The 20,186-nt window shown below is 42.9% G+C and overlaps 4 non-coding genes across 4 annotated transcripts; all 4 read right to left on the bottom strand.

Annotated features, from left to right (window-relative positions):
* Positions 1-1,911: 1,911 nt before the first annotated feature.
* trnar-ccu (transfer RNA arginine (anticodon CCU)) lies at positions 1,912-1,984 on the bottom strand. Its single transcript has one exon. It is a non-coding gene; the product is annotated as a tRNA-Arg (tRNA).
* A 2,678-nt stretch (positions 1,985-4,662) lies between these two features.
* trnar-ccu (transfer RNA arginine (anticodon CCU)) lies at positions 4,663-4,735 on the bottom strand. The gene has a single exon. It is a non-coding gene; the product is annotated as a tRNA-Arg (tRNA).
* Positions 4,736-5,468: 733 nt separating this feature from the next.
* On the bottom strand, positions 5,469-5,541 carry trnar-ccu (transfer RNA arginine (anticodon CCU)). Its single transcript has one exon. It is a non-coding gene; the product is annotated as a tRNA-Arg (tRNA).
* A 6,081-nt stretch (positions 5,542-11,622) lies between these two features.
* Positions 11,623-11,695, bottom strand: trnar-ccu (transfer RNA arginine (anticodon CCU)). Its single transcript has one exon. It is a non-coding gene; the product is annotated as a tRNA-Arg (tRNA).
* Positions 11,696-20,186: the final 8,491 nt, after the last annotated feature.

Here is a 20,186-nt window from a genome sequence, read left to right as displayed (position 1 = left end):
CGTGTTCTGAGATTGCCAAGTGTAATGTGTTCTGCCATGACGGCCTGTTCTGAGATTACCAAGTGTAATGTGTTCTGCCATGACGGCGTGTTTTGAGATTACCAAGTGTAATGTGTTCTGCCATGACGGCGTGTTCTGAGATTACCAAGTGTAATGTGTTCTGCCATGACGGCGTGTTCTGAGATTACCAAGTGTAATGTGTTCTGCCATGACGGCGTGTTCTGAGATTACCAAGAGTAATGTGTTCTGCCATGACGGCGTGTTCTGAGATTGCCAAGTGTAATGTGTTCTGCCATGACGGCCTGTTCTGAGATTACCAAGTGTAATGTGTTCTGCCATGACGGCGTGTTCTGAGATTGCCAAGTGTAATGTGTTCTGCCATGACGGCGTGTTCTGAGATTGCCAAGTGTAATGTGTTCTGCCATGACGGCGTGTTTTGAGATTACCAAGTGTAATGTGTTCTGCCATGACGGCGTGTTCTGAGATTACCAAGTGTAATGTGTTCTGCCATGACGGCGTGTTCTGAGATTACCAAGTGTAATGTGTTCTGCCATGACGGCGTGTTTTGAGATTACCAAGTGTAATGTGTTCTGCCATGACGGCGTGTTCTGAGATTACCAAGTGTAATGTGTTCTGCCATGACGGCCTGTTCTGAGATTGCCAAGTGTAATGTGTTCTGCCATGACGGCCTGTTCTGAGATTACCAAGTGTAATGTGTTCTGCCATGACGGCGTGTTCTGAGATTACCAAGTGTAATGTGTTCTGCCATGACGGCGTGTTCTGAGATTACCAAGTGTAATGTGTTCTGCCATGACGGCGTGTTCTGAGATTACCAAGAGTAATGTGTTCTGCCATGATGGCGTGTTTTCCAGTTACCAAGAGAAATTCGGACAGGTAATATGTCACGTGACGTACACAGCAACACTTAGCAAACTCGATGTATACAAACACCAGGTAAGGAAGTGAACGCCACCCTTGGATGTTTTGTTATTAGTTAGAGCAGTTAGAGATGGCGCTTTGCGCTGAAGAATTGTGTCTTTTCTTTTCTTTTTGTTATTAGTTAGTTGAGAGGTTGGGATTAGTTAAACTGAATTTGTTTTGTTCTTTTCTTTAATTTGGCTTCACCATCTACGTCCTTATTCTCTTGGGTTATTTATTTATTTGATATCTCTCTGTCTGTTTATTTTGTTTAGCATTCTTTGTGTCCAACACAAATATTATTATTGTTATTCATCTTTTTGCTTTAATATTTCACTTATGTACAATAAATTGTACTTTATTTTCACAGTACCTCGTTACGCTTTGTCTTTTGCCATCTTAATCACACCACCTTCTGATCACTACCTCAATGTTGCCCCTTTATTGACTTTGTCTAAGGGTGCGTAACACCATGTAAGTACACTGGTACCACAAGGGAAAACTTTAGCTGTAATTCAACATAAGTCCTGCCGGTCATATAGTAAATACATGGTATACACATAGGAATCATCATGGTTTCAGTGTGTACTTACTGTAGTGGAAAAAGTGTTGTTACCAATGTCCTGTTACACATTTGTACTTACACATACCTTTCCGTGGGTTGTTACATATGTGTAGTTACACAAATATTACAGTTGTAGATACTATGTACCAATGTGTATTTACACTGTAGTTACATACTAAGTACATATCTAGTAACCATGTAAGTTCACAGGTATTAGGGCCACTTAATATAAAGTGGGACCCTCTTCGGTCATCAATTAGAACAGGTGAAAAATGCAGAGGGTTTTAGCACACAGCTGAGGCAACTTTTATTCAAGTAGGAAGAGAGCATGTACATAAGGAAAGCTGTCTTAGCAGAGGATGGTTTCAATTCATCGACCTCTTGGTTATGGGCCCAGCACGCTTCTGCTGCGCCACTCTGCTGTAAACCACCCCAGATGGGACTCGAACCCACAATCCCTGACTTAGGAGGCCAGTGCCTTATCCATTAGGCCACTGAGGCTGTTAAAAACCTGTGCTCATGTGCCCACATTACTTTGGCTTCAGTGACAACAACAGCATTGGCATTTAAACAAGGCCAGCACACAAAGTAATCCGGATGAACGACTACTTCAATAGGCCACTGGGGCATGAATCGCTTGCCCTACTAATTGTCAATCTCATTCAGGTGGCTTAGTCAATGAGGCGTTTTTAAAAGGGCATACACACACAAGCACACAGATTTTCTGAATGAACAAGCGAGATGTGGAAGTTGCTCTTTATTTGGGATAAAACATGCACATAAGTGAAGATGTCTTAGCAGAGGATGGTTTCGATCCATCGACCTCTGGGTTAGATCAGGTGAAAACAAGAAAGGGTTTTAGCACAGAGATGTGACAGCTTTTCTTCAAGTAGGAACAGAGTATGTTTATAAGTAAAGCTGTTTTAGCAGAGGATGGTTTCGATCCATCGACCTCTGGGTTATGGGCCCAGCACACTAGGGATGGGGAAATGAAGCCTCGTGAATCAATGAGGCTTTCCCCTGACTGTTCCGGGAAAAGATTCAAAGCTTCGAGAGTGTCGAGAACAGCGCCATCTGGTGCTTATTTAAAATAAAGCAGCCAGAAGCCTGTGTTAAAAGCTCTGTCAGATGAAGCAACCACAACAACACACTCCATAATTGCAACGTTATGTGTAGAAATAAAAAGCCTTACACGTTTGTGTTTGATTTGTCCATTAATAAATAAATTATTTTACCCATTAAAGTGTGACAATAAAATATAAAATGAGCATATGATTTAATAAGATCAAATGTAGGCCTACTCTCTCTCTCCACACACACACACACACACATAGTGAATAAGGACATTGTGTGATAGGATCATCTGTTCATCTGACACTTGGCAGTGATAGTGCTTATGTAACTGTAGGAATGACAGAAAGGTGATAAAGATTTTAATTAGTCTGTAATGCCAATGTATGGGAAATAAATACATATTTATTTCTTTATTTCTTTTTTAGAAATGCATTCATACATTGGAAGCTATAAGCTCAAAATATTCCCAGTTAGGGGAAGTCTTCCTTTTTTTGGCTGTTGCCATTGCTGTAAATACAAACCCGTCACCAAACACCCAAATACCAACACCAAATTACCTAAAAAACACCAAAAGTGCAACGATCTTACAAAAACAAAAAGACACAACAACAAAATAATAAGTAGTTTTGGTTATTTAAATGTAATGTATTGATTAACTTTCAAAGTACAGCACTCTCCTCACAAACCCATCGACCAGACTGAGCCAACAAGGACCTTCGAGCCTTCTGACACCCAAAGCGAGACGCGCACGTGATTGGACAGAAAGTGAGGCTTCGTTTGTCATCGATCACTTGACCTCTGGGAAACCAATACACACCCCGATACGGGGCTTCAATAGAAATTGCTTCGCTTTCGCGATACGCACATCGAAGCTTCAGTGTCATACGTAACATCACTACAGCACACTTCCGCTGCGCCAATCTGCTCCGGACAACAGACTTGCCATACCCTACTGTTTTCAAATTGATATGCGTTAAGCAAGGGGGTAATCCATCGACCGGAAGTTGAAGCCGGCCGGGTGCCGCCATGTTGTAGCAGAACTTCACTTGCGTTAGCATTTCCATTGACTCCCATTCATTTTGGTGTCACTTTGACAGCGAATAACTTTACATCTGAGGCGTTTAAAGACTCCATTTGTCCATTATTTATTTCTAAAGAAACACGACAATGTATAAAGTGCTCCATTACCTTCTATGTTACATTATGGCCCCGTAGAAACAGTTTTAGTAAAAATAGGCTAACGATTGCGTCATAACCACTCGACTCTCTGTCGTGCTGTACAGAAATTACCGTACAGACAGGAGGAGAAGCTCGCAGGCAATCGGGGGGACGTCCCGTCAAGGGAGAAGCCCATAGATAATGAGTCCATAAAAGCAACGGAATACTTACTCCTGCTCACTCACGCCAAAGAACTCTTTGCTCAAGTTCCCCGTCTCTGCAAGATTAACGTTGGCAATTTTCACGCACAGCTACTAGAAGATTAACGTCTGTCAGACAGGTTGCTCACGTCATCAAGCTTAGTTTGAGTCGGTTTGAGTCTGCGCGTCAGGAACGGAAGTGCTCAGAAATCGCTGAAAATGGGCTTCAACTGTCTCAACTGAGTTGCAATGAGATGGCTCTGTCCATTTCTTATGCTGTCTATGGCGTTAAGGCACACTTGAAGTGCTCTTCTGTCATCAATTAGAACAGGTGAAAAATGCAGAAGATTTTAGCACACCGCTGAGGCAACTTTTCTTCAAGTAGGAATAGAGCATGTATTTAAGTAAAGAAGGTTTAGCAGAGGATGGTTTCGATCCATTGACCTCTGGGTTACGGGCCCAGCACGCTTCCGCTGCGCCACTCTGCTCGCCATAGAAGGACTCCCATTCACAGGTTTTTCAAAAGGGCTTGCGTTTAGGCACACATGAAGTGCACACGAAGTGCCTCTGTCATAAATGAGATCAGGTGAAAACAACAAAGGGTTTTAGCACAGAGATGTGACAGCTTTTCTTCAAGTAGGTACAGAGAATGTTTAAGAAATGCTGTCTTAGCAGAGGATGGTTTTGATCCATCGACCTCTGGGTTATGGGCCCAGCACACTTCCGCTGCGCCACTCTGCTTTAAACCACCCCAGATGGGACTCGAACCCACAATCCCTGGCTTAGGAGGCCAGTGCCTTATCCATTAGGCCACTGAGGCTGTTAAAAACCTGTGCTCATGTGCCCACATTACTTTGGCTTCAGTGACAACAACAGCATTGGCATTTAAACAAGGCCAGCACACAAAGTAATCCGGATGAACGACTACTTCAATAGGCCACTGGGGCATGAATCGCTTGCCCTACTAATTGTCAATCTCATTCAGGTGGCTTAGTCAATGAGGCGTTTTTAAAAGGGCATACACACACAAACACACAGATTTTCTGAATGAACAAGCGAGATGTGGAAGTTGCTCTTTATTGGGATAAAACATGGACATAAGTGAAGATGCCTTAGCAGAGGATGGTTTCGATCCATCGACCTCTGGGTTAGATCAGGTGAAAACAACAAAGGGTTTTAGCACAGAGATGTGAAAGCTTTCTTCAAGTAGGAACAGAGTATGTTTATAAGTAAAGCTGTCTTAGCAGATGATGGTTTCGATCCATCGACCTCTGGGTTATGGGCCCAGCACGCTTCCGCTGCGGCAATCTGCTCCGGACAACAGACTTGCCATACCCTACTGTTTTCAATTTGACATGCGTTAAGGCACACTTGAAGTGCTCTTCTGTCATCAATTAGAACAGGTGAAAAATGCAGAAGATTTTAGCACACCGCTGAGGCAACAATTCTTCAAGTAGGAACAGAGCATGTATTTAATTAAAGAAGGTTTAGCAGAGGATGGTTTTGATCCATCGACCTCTGGGTTATGGGCCCAGCACGCTTCCGCTGCAAACCACCCCAGATGGGACTTGAACCCACAATCCCTGGCTTAGGAGGCCAGTGCCTTATCCATTAGGCCACTGGGGCTGTTAAAAACCTGTGCTCATGTGCCCACATTACTTTGGCTTCAGTGACAACAACAGCATTGGCATTTAAACAAGGCCAGCACACAAAGTAATCCGGATGAACGACTACTTCAATAGGCCATTGGGGCATGAATCACTTGCCCTACTAATTGTCAATCTCATTCAGGTGGCTTAGTCAATGAGGCGTTTTTAAGAGGGCATACACACACAAACACAAAGATTTTCTGAATGAACAAGCGGGATGTGGAAGTTGCTCTTTATTTGGGATAAAACATGGACATAAGTAAAGCTGTCTTAGCAGAGGATGGTTTCGATCCATCGACCTCTGGGTTATGGGCCCAGCACGCTTCCCCTGCGCCAATCTGCTCCGGACAACGGACTTGCCATACCCTACTGTTTTCAAATTGACATGCGTTAAGGCACACTTGAAGTGACCTTCTGTCATCAATTAGAACAGGTGAAAAATGCAGATGATTTTAGCACACCGCTGAGGCAACTTTTCTTCAAGTAGGAACAGAGCATGTATTTAAGTAAAGAAGGTTTAGCAGAGGATGGTTTCGATCCATCGACCTCTGGGTTATGGGTCCAGCACGCTTCCGCTGCGCCACTCTGCTCGCCATAGAAGGACTCCCAATCACAGGTGTTTTCAAAAGGACTTGCATTTAGGCACACATGAAGTGCCTCTGTCATAAATGAGATCAGGTGAAAACAACAAAGGGTTTTAGCACAGAGATGTGACAGCTTTTCTTCAAGTAGGTACAGAGAATGTTTATAAGTAAAGCTGTCTTAGCAGAGGATGGTTTCGATCCATCGACCTCTGGGTTATGGGCCACTCTGCTCGCCATAGAAGAACTCCCATTCACAGGTTTTTTCAAAAGGACTTGCGTTTAGGCACACATGAAGTGCACATGAAATGCCTCTGTCATAAATTAGATCAGGTGAAAACAACAAAGGGTTTTAGCACAGAGATGTGACAGCTTTTCTTCAAGTAGGAACAGAGTATGTTTATAAGTAAAGCTGTCTTAGCAGAGGATGGTTTCGATCCATTGACCTCTGGGTTATGGGCCCAGCACGCTTCCGCTGCGCCAATCTGCTCCGGACAACAGACTTGCCATACCCTACTGTTTTCAAATTGACATGTGTTAAGGCACACTTGAAGTGCTCTTCTGTCATCAATTAGAACAGGTGAAAAATGCAGAAGATTTTAGCACACCACTGAGGCAACTTTTCTTCAAGTAGGAACAGAGCATGTATTTAAGTAAAGAAGGTTTAGCAGAGGATGGTTTCGATCCATCGACCTCTGGGTTATGGGCCCAGCACGCTTCCGCTACGCCACTCTGCTCGCCGTAGAAGGACTCCCAATCACAGGTTTTTCAAAAGGGCTTGCGTTTAGGCACACATAAAGTGCCTCTGTCATAAATTAGATCAGGTGAAAACAACAAAGGGTTTTAGCACAGAGATGTGACAGCTTTTCTTCAAGTAGGAACAGAGTATGTTTATAAGTAAAGCTGTCTTAGCAGAGGATGATTTCGATCCATCGATCTCTGGGTTATGGGCCCAGCAAATCCCTGGCTTAGGAGGCCAGTGCCTTATCCATTTGGCCACTGGGGCTGTTAAAAACCTGTGCTCATGTGCCCACATTACTTTGGCTTCAGTGACAACAACAGCATTGGCATTTAAACAAGGCCAGCACACAAAGTAATCCGGATGAACGACTACTTCAATAGGCCACTGGGGCATGAATCGCTTGCCCTACTAATTGTCAATCTCATTCAGGTGGCTTAGTCAATGAGGCGTTTTTAAAAGGGCATACACACACAAACACACAGATTTTCTGAATGAACAAGCGAGATGTGGAAGTTGCTCTTTATTGGGATAAAACATGGACATAAGTGAAGATGCCTTAGCAGAGGATGGTTTCGATCCATCGACCTCTGGGTTAGATCAGGTGAAAACAAGAAAGGGTTTTAGCACAGAGATGTGACAGCTTTTCTTCAAGTAGGAACAGAGTATGTTTATAAGTAAAGCTGTCTTAGCAGAGGATGGTTTCGATCCATCGATCTCTGGGTTATGGGCCCAGCACGCTTCCGCTGCGCCACTCTGCTCCGGACAACAGACTTGCCATACCCTACTGTTTTCAATTTGACATGCGTTAAGGCACACTTGAAGTGCTCTTCTGTCATCAATTAGAACAGGTGAAAAATGCAGAAGATTTTAGCACACCGCTGAGGCAACAATTCTTCAAGTAGGAACAGAGCATGTATTTAAGTAAAGAAGGTTTAGCAGAGGTTGGTTTCGATCCATCGACCTCTGGGTTATGGGCCCAGCACGCTTCCGCTGCGCCACTCTACTCGCCATAGAAGAACTCCCATTCACAGGTGTTTTCAAAAGGACTTAAGTTTAGGCACACATGAAGTGCACACGAAGTGCCCCTGTCATAAATGAGATCAGGTGAAAACAACAAAGGGTTTTAGCACAGAGATGTGACAGCTTTTCTTCAAGTAGGTACAGAGAATGTTTATAAGTAAAGCTGTCTTAGCAGAGGATGGTTTCGATCCATCGACCTCTGGGTTATGGGCCCACACAAACACACAGATTTTCTGAATGAACAAGCGAGATGTGGAAGTTGCTCTTTATTGGGATAAAACATGGACATAAGTGAAGATGCCTTAGCAGAGGATGGTTTCGATCCATCGACCTCTGGGTTAGATCAGGTGAAAACAAGAAAGGGTTTTAGCACAGAGATGTGACAGCTTTTCTTCAAGTAGGAACAGAGTATGTTTATAAGTAAAGCTGTCTTAGCAGAGGATGTTTTCGATCCATCGACCTCTGGGTTATGGGCCCAGCACGCTCCTGCTGCGCCACTCTGCTCGCCATAGAAGGACTCCCATTCACAGGTGTTTTCAAAAGGACTTGCGTGTAGGCACACATGAAGTGCACACGAAGTGCCTCTGTCATAAATGAGATCAGGTGAAAACAACAAAGGGTTTTAGCACAGAGATGTGACAGCTTTTCTTCAAGTAGGTACAGAGAATGTTTATAAGTAAAGCTGTCTTAGCAGAGGATGGTTTCGATCCATCGACCTCTGGGTTATGGGCCCAGCACGCTTCCGCTGCGCCACTCTGCTCGCCATAGATGAACTCCCATCCACAGGTGTTTTCAAAAGGACTTGCGTGTAGGCACACATGAAGTGCCTCTGTCATAAATGAGATCAGGTGAAAACAACAAAGGGTTTTAGCACAGAGATGTGACAGCTTTTCTTCAAGTAGGTACAGAGAATGTTTATAAGTCAAGCTTTCTTAGCAGAGGATGGTTTCGATCCATCGAACTCTGGGTTATGGGCCCAGCACGCTTCCGCTGCGCCACTCTGCTCGCCATAGATGAACTCCCATCCACAGGTGTTTTCAAAAGGACTTGCGTGTAGGCACACATGAAGTGCCTCTGTCATAAATGAGATCAGGTGAAAACAACAAAGGGTTTTAGCACAGAGATGTGACAGCTTTTCTTCAAGTAGGTACAGAGAATGTTTATAAGTAAAGCCGTCTTAGCAGAGGATGGTTTCGATCCATCGACCTCTGGGTTATGGGCCCAGCACGCTTCCGCTGCGCCAATCTGCTCGCCATAGAAGAACTCCCATTCACAGGGGTTTTCAAAAGGACTTGCGTTTAGGCACATGAAGTGCACACGAAGTGCACACGAAGTGCCTTGTCATAAATGAGATCAGGTGAAAACAACAAAGGGTTTTAGCACAGAGATGTGACAGCTTTTCTTCAAGTAGGTACAGAGAATGTTTATAAGTAAAGCTTTCTTAGCAGAGGATGGTTTCGATCCATCGACCTCTGGGTTATGGGCCCAGCACACTTCCGCTGCGCCACTCTGCTCGCCATAAAATAACTCCCATTCACAGGTGTTTTCAAAAGGACTTGCGTTTAGGCACACATGAAGTGCACACGAAGTGCCTCTGTCATAAATGAGATCAGGTGAAAACAACAAAGGGTTTTAGCACAGAGATGTGACAGCTTTTCTTCAAGTAGGAACAGAGTATGTTTATAAGTAAAGCTGTCTTAGCAGAGGATGGTTTCGATCCATCGACCTCTGGGTTATGGGCCCAGCACGCTTCCGCTGCGCCACTCTGCTCGCCATAGAAGGACTCCCATTCACAGGTTTTTCAAAAGGGCTTGCGTTTAGGCACACATGAAGTGCCTCTGTCATAAATTAGATCAGGTGAAAACAACAAAGGGTTTTAGCACAGAGATGTGACAGCTTTTCTTCAAATAGATACAGAGAATGTTTATAAGTAAAGCTGTCTTAGCAGAGGATGGTTTCGATCCATCGACCTCTGGGTTATGGGCCCAGCACGCTTCCGCTGCGCCACTCTGCTCGCCATAGAAGGACTCCCATTCACAGGTTTTTCAAAAGGGCTTGCGTTTAGGCACACATGAAGTGCACACGAAGTGCCTCTGTCATAAATGAGATCAGGTGAAAACAACAAAGGGTTTTAGCACAGAGATGTGACAGCTTTTCTTCAAGTAGATACAGAGAATGTTTATAAGTAAAGCTGTCTTAGCAGAGGATGGTTTCGATCCATCGACCTCTGGGTTATGGGCCCAGCACGCTTCCGCTGCGCCACTCTGCTCGCCATAGAAGGACTCCCATTCACAGGTTTTTCAAAAGGGCTTGCGTTTAGGCACACATGAAGTGCCTCTGTCATAAATTAGATCAGGTGAAAACAACAAAGGGTTTTAGCACAGAGATGTGACAGCTTTTCTTCAAATAGGTACAGAGAATATTTATAAGTAAAGCTGTCTTAGCAGAGGATGGTTTCGATCCATCAACCTCTGGGTTATGGGCCCAGCACGCTTCCGCTGCGCCACTCTGCTCGCCATAGATGAACTCCCATCCACAGGTGTTTTCAAAAGGACTTGTGTTTAGGCACACATGAAGTGCCTCTGTCATAAATGAGATCAGGTGAAAACAACAAAGGGTTTTAGCACAGAGATGTGACAGCTTTTCTTCAAGTAGGTACAGAGAATGTTTATAAGTAAAGCTGTCTTAGCAGAGGATGGTTTCGATCCATCGACCTCTGGGTTATGGGCCCAGCACGCTTCCACTGCACCACTCTGCTCGCCATAGATGAACTACCATCCACAGGTGTTTTCAAAAGGACTTGCGTGTAGGCACACATGAAGTGCCTCTGTCATAAATGAGATCAGGTGAAAACAACAAAGGGTTTTAGCACAGAGATGTGACAGGTTTTCTTCAAGTAGGTACAGAGAATGTTTATAAGTAAAGCTGTCTTAGCAGACTCTCTCTCGGGTCTGGCCTTGACGTGGCGAGGGGGCTTGCATGTTCCAGTGACCCTGGAGAGCGATACCATCGGAAGCTCGCTCCTGGTAGGGTCACCCTAGGCGGGCCGGTCTCCAGGGTAGGTTCCAGACAAACAAAGACCCCAGCATGTCGGAATGCTGCAAGGTGGCAGCCCCACCAACCGACTATCCTGCGGAGGGCTAACAACCCACCCAGGAGAAACTATTTTGTTACGAAACCGATCAGAGAAAGTAGCCGGACAGCCCAACACGGTAACGGAGCCCTGCCTGCCCCCGACCAACGAGTACGGTTAAACCTTCGCCGCAGTACCCGAGTCGCCACATGGAATGTCCAGACACTTCTTCGCCCCGGAGCTGCCACCCTGCTGTCCAGAGAGCTCTGCCGCTATAACATCACCTTGGCAGGGCTCTGTGAAGTTCGATGGCACGGCAATGGCGAAACAACAGCAGGCAACCATTGCTATTTCTGGATTGGCCCCGAGAGACGGACAGGCCTTTATGGCGTGGCACTTGCCATCCCAAAGGCCCTCCGCAAATTCCTCATCAACTGGACACCCCTGAGCGACAGATTACTGTCAGCCTGCTTTCTCCACCAACATGGCAAGATGACAGTAATCGTTGCTTATGCCCCCACCGATGTCGCTGATGAGTATGCAAAGGACGCCTTCTTTGACCAACTCCATCAGGCTGTTTCGATCCATCGACCTCTGGGTTATGGGCCCAGCAGGCTTCCGCTGCGCCACTCTGCTGTAAAGCACCCCAGATGGGACTCGAACCCATAATCCCTGGCTTAGGAGGCCAGTGCCTTATCCATTAGGCCACTGGGGCTGTTAAAAACCTGTGCTCATGTGCCCACATTACTTTGGCTTCAGTGACAACAACAGCATTGGCATTTAAACAAGGCCAGCACACAAAGTAATCCGGATGAACGACTACTTCAATAGGCCACTGGGGCATGAATCGCTTGCCCTACTAATTGTCAATCTCATTCAGGTGGCTTAGTCAATGAGGCGTTTTTAAAAGGGCATACACACACAAATACACAGATTTTCTGAATGAACAAGCGAGATGTGGAAGTTGCTCTTTATTGGGATAAAACATGGACATTAGTGAAGATGCCCTAGCAGAGGATGGTTTCGATCCATCGACCTCTGGGTTAGATCAGGTGAAAACAACAAAGGGTTTTAGCACAGAGATGTGACAGCTTTTTAAAGGACTCCATCTCTTTAATCTTTGGCGATCTTGAGAGGCAGACGCTTACTCCGTTGCTCCGGCGAATTACTTCATTAATCCTTGTTTTTCTGCTTTACCACGCATTTATAAGCAAGCACTTTTTATTTTTATATCATGTGAACTTATCCACGAAACTATTCCTTATAAAAAACAATTAGATTGCTTTGATATCGCTACTTATATCCAACCTTTCGATTCTCGGCTACTAGCCTTTAGCCCGCTAACATTTCACGCGTGGCCTCGGCCGTCTAATATTACACCCTTTCACTGAAAGGACACGAGTTATATTTGACATTGCAGTCCTAAATTAGTACTGATAGTTGTAGTATCACTGCTAATTTACAGCTCATTTGTTATAATGGCGAACATATCGGATGCGTGTCTAACTTTACCTCTGAGTGCAGGTGAGGACACTTTCGAGCTATTCTCGGTGAATCTGGAGCTGGAATCCGTGGAGAAACAGATCTGTGGTCTGCTGGAAAAGCAAGCCGAGCTGTTGGATCGGCGATCAGCACTTGAAGCAGCACGCGCCGATGCTCACAAGTTAGTGGTTAGTAACTCTTTAACTCCGAGTTCGTCTACTCCGTGTGTTTCTCTGTCCAGAAGGACGCGATCATCTCGGGCTTCATTTACTCCGGCACCGACACAACACAATGGACCATGGATCATGCAGCGGAAGACGCGAGCCAGGACCAGAGCTACTCCTCCGCCCCTCCCGGTCTTCGAGATCTCCACTCGGAACCGCTTCTCCCCTCTTCGCGAGTCGAAACGCGACGACGCCGTGATCATCGGCACGTCCATGGTCCGCCATGTCCGTGCTACCTCAGGTAAAGGTAAGGTGCGCTCTCACTGCTTTCCTGGTGCTCGTGTTCTTGATATCGCTGCACAGGTTCCCGAAATCCTGACCGGGGACGAGCGCGTCGGAGCTGTGGTGCTGCATGCGGGAGGGAGCGACGTCAGGCTGCGGCAGACGGAGGTTCTGAAGAAGGACTACAGGAGCCTGATCGAGGCGGTACGCAACACAGCGCCTGAGGCAACGATCATCGTGTCTGGACCGCTTCCCACGTACCGACTAGGACAAGAAAGGTTCAGTAGACTATTTGCACTAAATGAATGGTTAATGTCACTGTGTAATGAACAGAAACTGCTCTTTGTAAATAATTGGAATCTGTTTTGGGAGCGACCCAGGCTGTACCGTGCTGATGGCCTGCACCCCAGCAGAGCCGGAGCGGCTGTTCTGTCGGATAATATCTCCAAGACGTTACGCACCAGATGACTAATAAGTCAAAATCCAAATCACAGTCTTTGCTGTCCAAACTTAATTGATATACGTAGTGAAGAACATTATATAGAAACTGTGTCTATTCCTCGTTTAGTGAAGCCAAACAATAAATCTAGTGCAGGATCTAGCAAAAATCTTATTGTAATTAAACCAGAAAATCTAAATATCAGTGAACAAAAAGAATTTCTAAAGCTAGGTCTTCTAAACATTAGATCGCTCACACCTAAAGCGGTTATTGTAAATGAAATGGTCACAGATAATAATTTCGATATACTTTGCCTTACTGAAACCTGGCTTAAACCAAATGAGTATTTCGGTCTAAATGAGTCTACTCCGCCAAGATACTGTTATAAGCATGAGCCCCGTCTGACTGGTCGTGGCGGCGGTGTTGCAACAATCTATAAAGATATTCTTAATATTTCTCAGAAAACAGGTCACAGATTTAATTCGTTTGAAGTACTTATGCTAAATGTTACGCTCTTAGATGTAAGAAAGAAATCCATATTATCTCTAGCCCTGGCTACTGTATATAGACCTCCAGGGCCATATGCTGAATTTCTAAAAGAGTTTGCAGACTTTCTCTCGGATCTATTGGTCAATGTCGATAAAGCAATAATTGTTGGAGATTTTAACATACACGTAGACAATAAAAATGATGCGTTAGGGGCTGCGTTTACAGATTTATTAAACTCCTTTGGGGTCAAGCAAAACGTCCGTGGTCCCACTCATCGTCTAAATCATACACTAGATTTAATTATATCATATGGAACCAATCCAACTGATATAGATATTATACCGCAAAGTGATGATGTCACTGATCATTACATGGTAACGTGCATAATACGTACTGCTGAAATATGTCATGTTGCGCCACGTTATAGACCAGGCAGAACAATCCTTCCAACCACTATAGATAGATTCTCAAATAGCTTACCTGATCTATCTCAGCTGCTCAGTGAACCCAAACAAACAGATGAACTAGAGGAAATGACTAGCAGTTTGAACACCATTTTCACTAGTACATTAGATATTGTTGCACCAATTAGATTAAAAAAGGTTAAAGAGAAAACTAAAGCACCATGGTACAACAGTGTTACGCATGATATCAAGAGAGAAACTCGTAACCTAGAGCGTAAATGGAAACAAACTAATTTAGAGGTCTTTAGAATCGCGTGGAAAGACAGTATGTCACGTTATAAAAAGGCTCTAAAAACAGCCAGGGCTGAGCACCTCCGCAAACTAATAGAAAATAACCAAAATAATCCAAGGTTCTTATTTAACACCGTGGCTAGACTAACAAATAAACAGACATCACCAGAGCAAAATATACCGTTACAGTTTAGTAGTAATGATTTTATGAATTATTTCAATGAGAAAATAGAAAGCATTCGAAACACAATTATAAATGTACAATCCTCTATGGTCTCTTATGATTCAGCCTCAATTATCGTCCCTCAAGAACAACTACACCGCTTTGCAACGATAGGACAGGAAGAGCTAAATAAACTTATTATTGCATCTAAACCAACAACATGCTCATTAGATCCAATACCCACTAAACTACTGAAATAAGTGTTACCTGTAGTGGAAGAGCCTCTTCTCAATATTATTAACTCGTCTTTATTCTTAGGCCATGTTCCAAGAATATTCAAGTTGGCAGTAATAAAACCTCTCATTAAGAAACCGCAACTAGATCCAAATAACCTAGCAAATTACAGACCCATTTCAAATCTTCCATTTATGTCCAAAATACTAGAAAAAGTTGTATCCGCTCAACTGTGCTCTTTTTTGCAAGAAAATGATATCTATGAAAAATTCCAGTCAGGATTCAGACCGCATCATAGTACAGAAACTGCGCTAGTTAAAATTACAAATGATCTACTCTTAGCTTCTGACCAAGGCTGTATCTCAATACTAGTCCTACTTGATCTTAGCGCCGCGTTCGACACTATAGATCATAAAATACTCTTGGATCGACTACAAAACTACACTGGTGTTCAGGGACAGGCATTAAGCTGGTTTAGATCGTACTTATCTGACCGTTATCATTTTGTCTCTTTACACGGGGGAAAATCAAAGTTAACGTCAGTAGACTACGGAGTGCCGCAAGGATCGGTGCTAGGCCCTCTGCTATTCTCAATATATATGCTGCCACTTGGTAATATTATAAGAAAACATGGAATTAATTTCCACTGTTATGCTGACGACACTCAATTATATATTTCATCACGACCAGATGAAAACACTAACTTATCTAAATTGACAGAATGTCTCAAAGATATAAAATGCTGGATGACGCGTAATTTCCTGCTATTAAATTCAGATAAAACGGAGGTATTACTTATTGGTCCAAAAAACTACACACAAAACCTCTTACAATACGACTTTAATATAGAAGGATGCCCTGTTACTTTTTCCACTACAGTAAAAGACCTGGGTGTTATACTAGACCGCAACTTGTCTTTCGAAAATCATATTTCATCTGTTACAAGAACAGCCTTTTTCCACCTTAGAAACATTGCTAAATTACGTAACATGCTATCTGTTTCTGATGCAGAAAAGTTAGTTCATGCATTCATGACCTCGAGACTAGATTACTGTAATGCTTTATTAGCTGGTTGTCCTGCATCCTCAATAAACAAGCTACAGTTAGTGCAAAATGCAGCCGCTAGAGTTCTTACTAGATCAAGAAAATATGATCATATAACACCGATTTTATCATTTCTGCACTGGTTACCTATTAAGTTCCGTATCAATTACAAAGTACTACTACTGACCTATAAAGCCCTTAATGGTTTAGCTCCTATGTACTTAACGGACCTTCTTTCGCCCTACAATCCACCGCGTTCTCTAAGATCACTAAATTCAAGGCTTCTGGTCATTCCTAGGATATCGAAGTCCACTAAAGGAGGGAGGGCATTCTCGCATTTAGCTCCAAAACTCTGGAATAGCCTTCCCGATACGGTCCGATGCTCTGACTCGCTGACACAGTTTAAAACTAGACTAAAGACGTGTCTCTTTAGTCAAGCATTCACATAATGCTTACCTTTTAGTCCTCTGCTATGCCATACGGAAGCGTTTGCCACTGAAACTGCTTAACGCACCAGTGGGGCTCGACAGCCTTATAGACAAACGGGTCGGTCCGTATGGTTGCGGTTGGGTTGCGGAGAGTTTGGGTTGCGGAGAGTTGTGAGATTATGGTTTTCTAACACCTACTCCCGTGTAATGGAAATATTATGAACATCAGCTATGCTAATTATTTCCCATCTGCCTTTCTGCTGTTATCTCGGGACGCTTGTCCCGAGAAAAATGGCGTTCGTAGGCTCCAGTTTGGTATCCTGCCTCTCACGGGGATTTCGGATGCCTCAATGCCTGTGATGAGAAGACCAACGCCTGTGAAGACACGACTCAACGCCTGCGAAGAGACGACTCAACGCCGGCGATATGTTATCCCCTAAATATTACATGATTAACTAAATGTATTTTTTCCAGGTACTTTCTGATATGCACTTACTGTAAAGCTTCTTTGAAACCCTATGATTGTTAGCCAGAGGAGAACTGGCCCCTGACTAGCCTGGGTTCTCCCAAGGTTTTTTTCTCCATCCAATCTGATGGAGTTTTGGTTCCTTGCCACTGTCGCCTTGCTTTTGGCTTGCTTAGTTGGGGATATTTAATATTCAACAATATTATTGAACTGTGTTGTACTACTTTCATGTTATCACTGTGAAGCTGCTTTGATGCAATCTGTATTGTGAAAAGCGCTATATAAATAAATGTGACTTGACTTTTCTTCAAGTAGGAACAGAGTATGTTTATAAGTAAAGCTGTCTTAGCAGAGGATGGTTTCGATCCATCGACCTCTGGGTTATGGGCCCAGCACGCTTCCGCTGCGCCACTCTGCTCGCCATAGAAGGACTCCCATTCACAGGTTTTTCAAAAGGGCTTGCGTTTAGGCACACATGAAGTGCCTCTGTCATAAATTAGATCAGGTGAAAACAACAAAGGGTTTTAGCACAGAGATGTGACAGCTTTTCTTCAAGTAGGTACAGAGAATGTTTATAAGTAAAGCTGTCTTAGCAGAGGATGGTTTCGATCCATCAACCTCTGGGTTATGGGCCCAGCACGCTTCCGCTGCGCCACTCTGCTCGCCATAAAATAACTCCCATTCACAGGTGTTTTCAAAAGGACTTGCGTTTAGGCACACATGAAGTGCACACGAAGTGCTATGGAAGTAAAATAATCCCAAATGTTTTTGAAACAAAAAGCCTGTTGAATTGTACTACTTGAAAAAAAATATGCATTGCATTAACCCTGGTTGTATTTTAATGCATTGTATTTTTAGGGCTTGTATTTTTATAGGCTGAAATTTAGCATGGTTGAATATTTAAGCTGTGAATATTTCAAATCAAAACATTTCAAACACATTTTCATTAGTAAAATTTCAATAATCCATATTCACCTTTCATATTTCACTTCCAAAATATTCAAACTGATTAAAAATACAACCTATAATATTCAACAGGCGGTTTTCGGTCCATTTTATTTCGCTTTGCAAATTCGCTTCCACAAATTCAGTGGTTCAAATTCGACAGTAAATTCAACGTTGACATCCAGGAGCTGCAGGAAAAGCAGTAGATTACCGAGCATAATCTTCATCTGCTGTTAGTCGACATCACCAGCAGGGGGTGCAAGCGCGTGTTGTTGAGAAGACCAGAGCAACAGTTAGACTAGAGCAAGCCATTCATTCATAAAAACTCAGCATGCATTACGTTTTTTCTGACGATTATCTGGGTCAGTATATATGCGGAAAAGATGATATCTAAAGGCACAAAAGCTGTTTTTATGTTTCATTCATTGTTACTTTCCCTGTGTAGCCTTATGTTATCAGCCTTTTCTACAGTGAACGGGATTATAATCTGTTTCCCTCAATACATCATCATACTCAAAGATTCCCCGAATTCCGTCAGGACTTAAGCGCTTAACGTAGCTTAATGGACTACAGTACAGTGATATAAAAGACCAAACTCGCACCTTATTTGGAAAGTATGTATTGTACATGTACTGCATTAGATTAAACTGGGAAGTAGCACTTTCATATTGTTGTTCTATATTGTTAGTTTAACTAGTTGCTTTGGATAAAAGTGCCAGCTAAAAGACTAAATGTAAAATTGGGTTGACATTCGCACATTTAGGGACCGTCTCTAAAGTAACAAGTCCTATAGGCCTAAACGTTTCTAACTTCAATAGCAAACTTCAATCTATTTGAATAAATTGCGCATTATGCCTGAGCCTGACACCTACACGAACACTTTACAGTTGGCTTTATGACTGTAAGTCGTTCTTTTCAAATGGTATTTAAGTTAGAAACGTGTATACCAATGTCGTATGTAACTTTAGAGACGGTCCCTAAATGTGCGAATGTCCAATGTCAAACCAAATTTATGCCAGTATATCACTGGGAAACGCTCAGCATTAAACTTTTCGCGTTAAATTCATATTCTGAGTCCATCTGCTAGCCTGCGAGTTTGGTCTTTTATGTCCATTAAGCTACGTTAAGCGTTTTATATGTCCAGCAGGGGAATCCTGACATATTGAGGGAAACCAAACCCTAGTACTGCATGCAACACATCGCTGCAATATAAGGTTAAGGCAACTAAACAACCAAGAGAAATATGTCAAATGTAACACTGGATCTGTACATCCGCATCGAGGGAATAACATTATCGTTCATGGTAGAGAAAGATGCTTGTAGGCTACACAGGAAAAGTAATCGTGAACACAATGAATTTCACATAAAACAGACGTCATAATAATCACAAATACACTTACATTTTTGTAAATAAGTTTTTATGAATGAATGGCTTGCGCTAACTGTTGCTCTGGTCTTCGTCAACAACAAGCGCTTGCACCCCCTGCTGGTGAGGTCGACTAACAGCAGATGGAGATTATGCTCGGTAATCTACTACTTTTCCTGCAGCTCCTGGATGTCAATGTTGAATTTACTGTCGAATTTGAACCACTGAATTTGTGGAAGCGAATTTGCAAAGCGAAATAAAATGGACCGAAAACTGCCTGTTGAATATTTTAGGTTGTATTTTTAATCAGTTTGAATATTTGGGAAATGAAATATGAAAGGTGAATATGGATTATTGAAATTTTACTAATGAAAATATGTTTGAAATGATTTGATTTGAAATATTCACAGCTTAAATATTTAACCATGCTAAATTTCAGCCTATAAAAATGCAAGCCCTAAAAATACAATGCATTAAAATACAAGCAGGGTTAATGCAATGCATATTTTTTTCAAGTAGTACAATTCAACAGGCTTTTTGTTTCAAAAACATTTGGGATTATTTTACTTCCATAGAACAGGGAGTGAGGGTATGCTTCCTGGTAAGAGATGGGTCCCACTTTATATTAAGTGGCCCTAATACCTGTGAACTTACATGGTTACTAGATATCAGAGGTGGAAAGAGTAATAAAATATTCTACTCAAGTAAAAGTACTACTACTCCAATGAAATTTTACTTAAGTACAAGTAAAAGTACCGGTCTAAAAATCTACTCAAGTAAAAGTAAAAAGTAGCTCATTTAAAATGTACTCAGAGTAAAAGTTACTGAGTTACTTTTTTAACAGCGGGGGTGGGAATCCCCCGTGTAGCGTTGTATTAATGGTATGAGATTTTCACAGTATGATAACGTCTCCGAAAATATCACGGTTTACAGTATTAATCAATTATTAAAGGTGCTATATGTATTTTTTAGCTGCCTCTATCGGTGATGTTTCAGATTGCAACCAATT

This window comes from Rhinichthys klamathensis, unplaced genomic scaffold, assembly GCF_029890125.1.
Source record: "Rhinichthys klamathensis goyatoka isolate OS25496 unplaced genomic scaffold, OSU_Roscu_1.1 h1tg000272l_1, whole genome shotgun sequence".
Taxonomy (NCBI): domain Eukaryota; kingdom Metazoa; phylum Chordata; class Actinopteri; order Cypriniformes; family Leuciscidae; genus Rhinichthys; species Rhinichthys klamathensis.
This window is presented reverse-complemented; position numbering and strand designations above follow the sequence as displayed.